The 7,500-nt window shown below is 39.5% G+C and overlaps 1 protein-coding gene across 1 annotated transcript in view; it reads right to left on the bottom strand.

Annotated features, from left to right (window-relative positions):
- Positions 1–7,429, bottom strand: part of LOC138034625 (cell adhesion molecule DSCAM-like) — a gene marked incomplete at its 3' end in the record, with an annotated part of 44,345 nt that extends 36,916 nt beyond the window's left edge. The window contains exons 1-2 of the mRNA XM_068881840.1: positions 7,325–7,429; positions 4,482–4,573 (exon numbers count right to left, since the gene is read on the bottom strand). The remainder of the gene's footprint in view (positions 1–4,481; positions 4,574–7,324) is intronic.
- Positions 7,430–7,500: the final 71 nt, after the last annotated feature.

Genomic DNA, 7,500 nt, shown 5'->3' with positions numbered 1-7,500 from the left:
AACGAAAGCGGATGAACATTACGTAGCCTATCGTAATACCAAGCATTTGACAGATTATGCAAGCCATTTCAAAATACAGCTTATTCCAAGAATCGAGGTAACTTGTCACAGGCAAACAAAGTTCGGCGGTTTCTGGTAAAACGCACTTCTTAGCCTGTCGAACCATTTGGACGCGCCCATTAAAACAGAGCTCAACCACTGCTTAATTAACTGATTAAGAAAACAGCTTTCCAAGTTTGTTCCAAGTTGGGTAATTGTGGCAGATAAGGGCCAATTATTGTCGAAAAGAAGTGTCCAAACGACAGCAACCGAGGCACACTGAAAAGACCACTTATCCACGCAAAACACAAGTCGCGTCCAGAAAAATTCTAAAGGTAAAAAGTGACTACAGAAAACCGCGTTGTACGTTGGACCTTTCTTGAACAGGTTGCCCTTCGAGTTTCCGGCTTTGAAGTTATTAAAGCAAACAAAGAGAAAACGAGGCTTCTGATTACAACAAGCTGCGACATAACAGCAATTTCCAGTCTACGTTCAGTTAGACCTTAAGAGCTTCTGCCTGAGAGATCGGGGCAGACTTGGAAATGAAGGTCGGCCGATTTCGCTTAAAATTGGTACACAAAGTACTTATGTCGACTTATGTAATATGCCAAAGTTTCAGCTTCAACGACTCTTTTTTAGCCGAGTTCTGGATATCAGCCCCTCAGGGGTCTCCAGAGGCTGATTTTCAGTGCAATTTTGGCCACTTTTAAATCTCTCTTTTAGCAACATGAAATTAATTTCAGGCAAAAACAAAACCATCTTTGCAAAGCCCTATCCTTAGGCTTTTATGGGTGAGAACATTAGCTCATGGAAATCTCTCGCTAGCCCGTGGCTGTTATCACAACTTGGTCATATTTGAAGCATATGGGAAGCAACCGGAAATGGCCTGTTTTTCAGACCAAATATTTTCCATGCCCATGTTTTATATCTTGAGGTCTTAGTATCCCTGCAAAGTTCAGCCCTTAGTTTAGTAACATCAAGAAAAAAATACTAAGGTTGAGGCTTTTTACTAAGAAAAAAACTTACGAGAAGATGGCTAACCAGGCCACATGCGGTTAAAGTTTCAACAAAGCGTGTCTGCAAAAATCAGCCATTTAATTTCGATTATCTTTTTTCCTTCCAAGTTATGGTTAAAAGAGACTCTGAAGTTAACTGTCACCGAGAAGACTTGCCGTTAATAAGAAATTTTTATGTGATTGTTTTAGGACCGATCAGATAGTGGTCCGACAGCGGTTATCAATTTCTTGGAAGAAGTCTTGAAAATTACGGACAATAGAGCCGCTGTGAAAACTCTTTATTTACCTAACAACACATCTCTTGCCGGTAAATCACAATGCAAAATTGCATCTTTTTCGTCCAAACTGCAATGTTAAGTTTATCTCCTTTGTTCAACTCGTTCAACGTATCACGTCGGTGGCCCGTAGTAATTAATGAAGCGCTAATTAAATCAGGATATAAGCAAGCTTTGTAGTTCCATTCAGTAGTACTATAACCCACCTGTTTCGGCTTTAATATTTTCTGAAGAAAAAAGAACTTATCGGTCTCTTTAAAAGCAACCACATCATCTGTCGTGACACTAATTGAGAATCGTTTTGAACCTTTAAGAAATTTCGAATATAATTAAAGCTAATCGTCTAACACAAATTGCACTCACTCATCCAGTCTGTTTGCAAAGTGTCTGGATAAATTTGCTTACAGAAAACGCTTACCTGGCTTCACTTTTACAAACATGCCCCTTTCCTACAATCCCTTAATTTTTTTTAAAAGTGAGGTAACATTAGAAACTTTAGCCCCAGCGATAAATTGGTCGCAAGTGCGTCGTTGCGAGTTAGATATACACAGGTCGATTAATACCGTACGTGACGAGGTCATTGTAGATTGCTGGCTATGACTGACTTGGAATTCAGTTGTTTTCTCGTGCAGATTCGTTTCCTTGATATTGCAGAGAATGATTATGATAGAACTTGTATGAGAACCTCAATGGCATGATTTGTTTACTGAATATTTTCGCAAACGGGTGAATTTTCAGCGGAGACGTGGACATATCACAAATCGTCTTTAATTCATCTTTTGTGACGCCAGACGAGCCAGCTTGGTTAAGAATTTACTTCCATTCAGGAAAATTATCAACTCTGTGTGACGCAGTCAGTTTATTACCGGCAGCGCCCACTTTGACTAGCAGGGCGTAACATCTCGATCTAATGTCGCTAATGGGAGAGTCATGATCACAGCAGGCTCTGACGGCTTGTTATCTCGTGCCCCACATATGTCAACTTCTTTGCAAAAGGTCCACCGTATACTCATGGTTTTGATTTTCCAAGAGACTAAATTGTGAAATCCAGGCTTTCGCTACCCTGCCTTTCAAAAGCACTCAAATGGACTCAAATGAAACAAATTCCCTTACAGACTGAATAGATTTAATTAGTTTAATTAATAGATCGCAGATAGTTTCTTTTCTCGCAAATAAACAAAGCAGCCGGCAAGGTGTCCACTTTCTTTTGAAAGTGCTGGCCATTTATTTCTTCCCCGATGCATTTTGCTGATTAAGGACAGATTAAAGTCCACATTACATTCGGATTTTACACAAAAAGGAACTGGCATAGCGCGTTAGCAGGCTAGACTCTGGATCGTGAGGTCCTGGGGCCCGTTACGGGCCATTTTCGGGTGTCACAATTCCCTTTGTATCTCAAGAACGGAGAGGACTTAAGTCGTCAAACTTCACAGTCATTTTCCTTTTTGTTACCTTGAAAACACGTTAAAAGATCGGCTTTCTAAAACAAGTGGTTGGCAGTTTCACAAATAGCTTTTCGGGCCCGAAAAGTTTTCGGGACTTTCGAGAAAAGGGCCCCAAGTTACTAGGGCGTTGACATGTCGTCTTGGGAAGGCAATTTTCTTTAACGGTGCCTCTCTCCACCCAGATGTATAAATGGGCACCAGTGATTATTATCCTGTCCAGGAAAGAAGAGCAGTAACCAATTTAAGCTCCAGCAGGTACGAGCGGGCACTAGGCCTTGTGACGACTTACCTTATCACCCACAGCATGCATAATGGCCCTCCAGGGCGATTACCGCCTAGGTTGCTTCTTATTACCGAAACCAGAGTTACGGGTCAGCAATTCAGTGTGAGTCCATAAAGACTTACCTTTTCACGTGATCTACAGCTACGGGTGCCATAAAAGACCCCCAAGTCCTTAAGGGCTCCAAGAAAGCTGAAATATTTTATTTCCCAAGTTGCCAAAACAGTAGTCTTTACCGGAAGGGTAACCCACTCCATCCCTGTCCTATCTTTGGATATATATGCAGTATGGATGTTACCATGGATCTGTGCTGTTTGAGAAAGCAACAAAAGGAAAATACTGATAGAGAAAGGAAAAGAGTGCCCGTGAGTAGTCTTCTAGCAATTTAGCGAACTGGCGGCGAAAACGGACCGTGTTGGACGTCCTTATCAAGCATTTACAACATACGTGAGCCATTTACACTGGGGCAATTTTGCATTGTGATTTACCGGCAAGAGATGTGTTGTTAGGTAAATAAAGAGTTTTCGCAGCGGCTCTATTGTCCGTAATTTTCAAGACTTCTTCCAAGAAATTTATAACCGCTGTCGGACCCACTATCTGATCGGTCCTAAAACAATCACATAAAAATTTCTTATTAACGGCAAGTCTTCTCGGTGACAATTAACTTCAGAGTCTCTTTTAACCATAACTTGGAAGGAAAATAGATAATCGAAATTAAATGGCTGATTTTTGCAGACACGCTTTGTTGAAACTTTAACCGCAAGTGGCCTGGTTAGCCATCTTCTCGTAAGTTTTTTTCTTAGTAAAAAGCCTCAACCTTAGTATTCTTTTCTTAATATTACTAAACTAAGGGCTGAACTTTGCAGGGATGCGAAGACCTCAAGATATAAAACATTGGCATGGAATATATTTGGTCTGAAAAACAGGCCATTTCCGGTTGCTTCCCATATGCTTCAAATATGACCAAGTTGTGATAACAGCCACAGGCTAGCAAGAAATTTCCATGAGCTAATGTTCTCACCCATAAAAGCCTAAGGATAGGGCTTTACAAAGATGGTTTTGTTTTTGCCTGAAATTAACTTCATGTTGCTAAAAGAGAGATTTAAAAGTGGCCAAAATTGCACTGAAAATCAGCCTCTGGAGACCCCTGAGGGGCTGATATCTAGAACTCGGCTAAAAAAAAGTCGTTGAAGCTGAAACTTTGGCATATTAAATAATAAGTCGGCATAAGTACTTTGTGTACCAATTTTAAGCGAAATCGGCCGACCTTCATTTCCAAGTCTGCCCCGGTCTCTCAGGCAGAAGCTCTTAATTAAAGCACTCAAAAGTCAACTTTCCCTTAGAGCTCCGTTTTTCGATTAAAACGTACAGATAGAGAGAACCTAAGACTTCTAATTATAACAAACTATATGACATAAAAACTTACAGTTTCGCTGACAAATCTCTAAACTTTGGGAGGGAAGTTGGTTGCAGCTTATAAGGATGAGAAACAATATTAACTTACATCACACGGCCAACCTGAAAACGTTAAAAATGATTATATTTCTTAGAAGGTATCCGCTTTTTGATTGGCTAATTCAAAATGCATGTTTCTTTCCTTTATTGAAAGACCTAAAATGTAATCAATAGCTCACCAACCAAGTTTTCGCGGGCAATTAACGACTTTACGTGACAGCTACTTGTTTTTTCAAAGTTCACTTTATGGCCTTCGTGCATGCTTCATGAATTGAACTTGCAAAAATGTCGGCAGCAATTTAATAATAACAAGACGCCTACAAGGGCGTATCCGTGGAATGCGCAAACAGTTAACACAAATTGTCCAGTTACAGTCAACTTCAAGTACAGGTAGACTTCGGAAAATGGCGAAAGATTACCAGAAAGATACATCTGTAATATAACTTAAAGTTTTTTGTTGTAAAAACTCATTACTAATGTCACTAAATTTGCAAATGCAAACAACGAAGCCCTATTAGCAGGTTATCAGGATACGGGATCTTTTATTTATTTATTTTTTGGAAGGAGACTTAATTCAAATCCTACAGTTTTACTTGCTTCGTTAACTCCTTTCATCCAAAAATTACAGGATCAGCCTTAAATCATCCGAAAAACTTATTACAAATCACAGTTCAACAACTTATCATCCTGGGCCAGTTGTTCAGAAACTGGGTTTTAAAACGAGTTTTATCCTCTACTCCCAAATGCTGTTCAAGGCTGATATTCAGTAAAACTTTACATTAGAACAAGTCAATCTTGAAAAACAAAAATAAGCAAAGGAAACTGTGAGCAAAAAGTTGAAAATATGAAACAAAAGTTTACGCTAATCCTGGATTAAGTTAATTGGCTTTCGAACAACCGGGCCCTGTAATCGACGTCTGGTTCTGTAATCCTGGTTTAGTTCCTTGCAAACTGTATAAATTTGCCGTGGCGAAGACAAGAAGACAACATCCGTGCTCTATTTCTCTCGATGCTCAAAAATTCCGTAATTGCGTGTTCTATAGTCCAGTCCAAAGTTCTAATTTTACAAGTCCACAATCTTGATTTCAGTAACTTGGTACCAAACGTTCCACAATAACTTGAAATCTCGTTAAGAAAAATCATTAAATCCAGTAGTCCAGTCCGGATTGAGATCGCCAAAACTCTCTCTATCATCGATTCAAAACTCAACAAAAGCTACAAGTAGTAAATAGTTATCAGAAACTACAACAGTTCGTCCTGATTCTACACTCGACCTGAACAAAAAACCCAAAAACCCTCGTCATCGTTTCTAGAGAGAACAGACAAACAGCCGAAACTGTTCTGTGCCTGCCCCTTACGGCAATGAAAAAGTACCGTACGTTGTACAATAGTACTTGACCGTAGCCCTTGGCCAAGAAACTAATCTTAGCCAAAAGCCCGAGAAGCGATCAGCATACGGCATAATTAGGTAAAAAAATTGTGGGGATACGGGATTTTTAGTCTGGAGGTGGGGGGGGGGGGGTAGAATTGAGGAGATACGGGATATTTTTTAAAGTAAGAACGCATTGCGTGTGGTAGTGCAGTAACTTGACAGTGTTTTTTCCCTGTCAACTGTCAACTGAGCTGCGTTTTGTTTTTTCCAGGAGATTCAAGTCCTTGCACAATATGTAGCTCTAATAGTACACGACATTGTTTGGTATCGTAAATCATTACGGTGCCATGGTAGACATCTTTGCTATATACCCTCTAAGAAGACATGTGGTTCAGTAAAATACTAAGCCCAGAACGATTGAAGAAAATAACAGGAAATCGAGAAACATTTGGCTTCAAAGCTGACATGTTGATCATTTACAACTTCTTTCTCACCACAAGCTTAAGCGTGTACTCTGAGCTTCTAACACCTTTCCAAGACCAATGTTACGAAATTTTTTTCTTTCCTTTCCAGCGGGGTTAGTATCTGGATGGGGGACGTCAAAATATGCGACTTTTGCTGTCAGGAACATACGCCTAAAAATTCTATTTTAACGCTCAAAAATGCGAACAAAGCAAGGTACAGATTTTGCTAGCCTGCTTTATGCAAAACAAATATTGACGAAAAAAGTTAATAAATATTAATATGTAGTTTTTAAGGAGAGCAGAAGGAACTTTTAGGAAGTGGCGATCGAGAATAAAACAATTTGCCATCAGCGAAAAACATTTCGGGAGATTTTTGTTACGTTCCATCAGAGTTCAATTTTTCTATCGTACTTTTGGTCATACAAGTAAAATCGCAAAATCGAAAGTGAGATCGATTTTAGCGGCCGCCTGTGATCAAGTTATACCTTGCGTGTTTACTGACAACTCACGAAACAAAGGATGCATCTGTGACAGAATGACGGCATAACACCTGGTTTTTGTTAGTGTGTTTTTTTTTCTTTCAAGTGTTATAAAGTTCGACAAGATCTATGTGTAAATTTAACATAAAGATCGCAATTGTTGATGCTAGTCCAAGTGTCGGTGAAGTTAAGCTCCTCCGAATAAGGTTAGTACTTGGATGGGGGACGGCTGCGAAGTCCCCGTGACGGCGATAGCTAATTCGTTTTATTTAAACTTGATTTCATTTTTTATCTTGTTTGGCCGTTGAAAGCTATTTTCTTATTTTCTTTCTACGTCAAAACGGCGAACAAATTGATTCCCAAGAAATATTGGAGTACGTATTCGTTCTATGCAAAATGCTTCTAATGAAGTATTCGTTCTATGCAAAATAATAATGTTCACAGTGGAACACACAAGTACGAAGCAAGATCTAGAAATAACGTAGAAAATTCTCCTTACCTTTAAAGCTTGCCTTTTTTAAAGAAAAAGCATCTATCCACTTTATCGAATAGTTTTATAGTGAAACAATCATGGCGGGCGGAAAGATTCTATTGTAAATGTTTGCTTTCACCAGGCTAACGAAAGTGTGTCACGGTGGCCGAGTGGTCTAACGCGCTAGCAGAGAAGAATCGTGA

Source organism: Montipora capricornis, unplaced genomic scaffold (assembly GCF_036669925.1).
Source record: "Montipora capricornis isolate CH-2021 unplaced genomic scaffold, ASM3666992v2 scaffold_131, whole genome shotgun sequence".
Lineage (NCBI taxonomy): Eukaryota > Metazoa > Cnidaria > Anthozoa > Scleractinia > Acroporidae > Montipora > Montipora capricornis.
The sequence above is the reverse complement of the archived record's forward strand: the minus strand, read 5'-3'. Positions and strand labels throughout refer to the sequence as shown.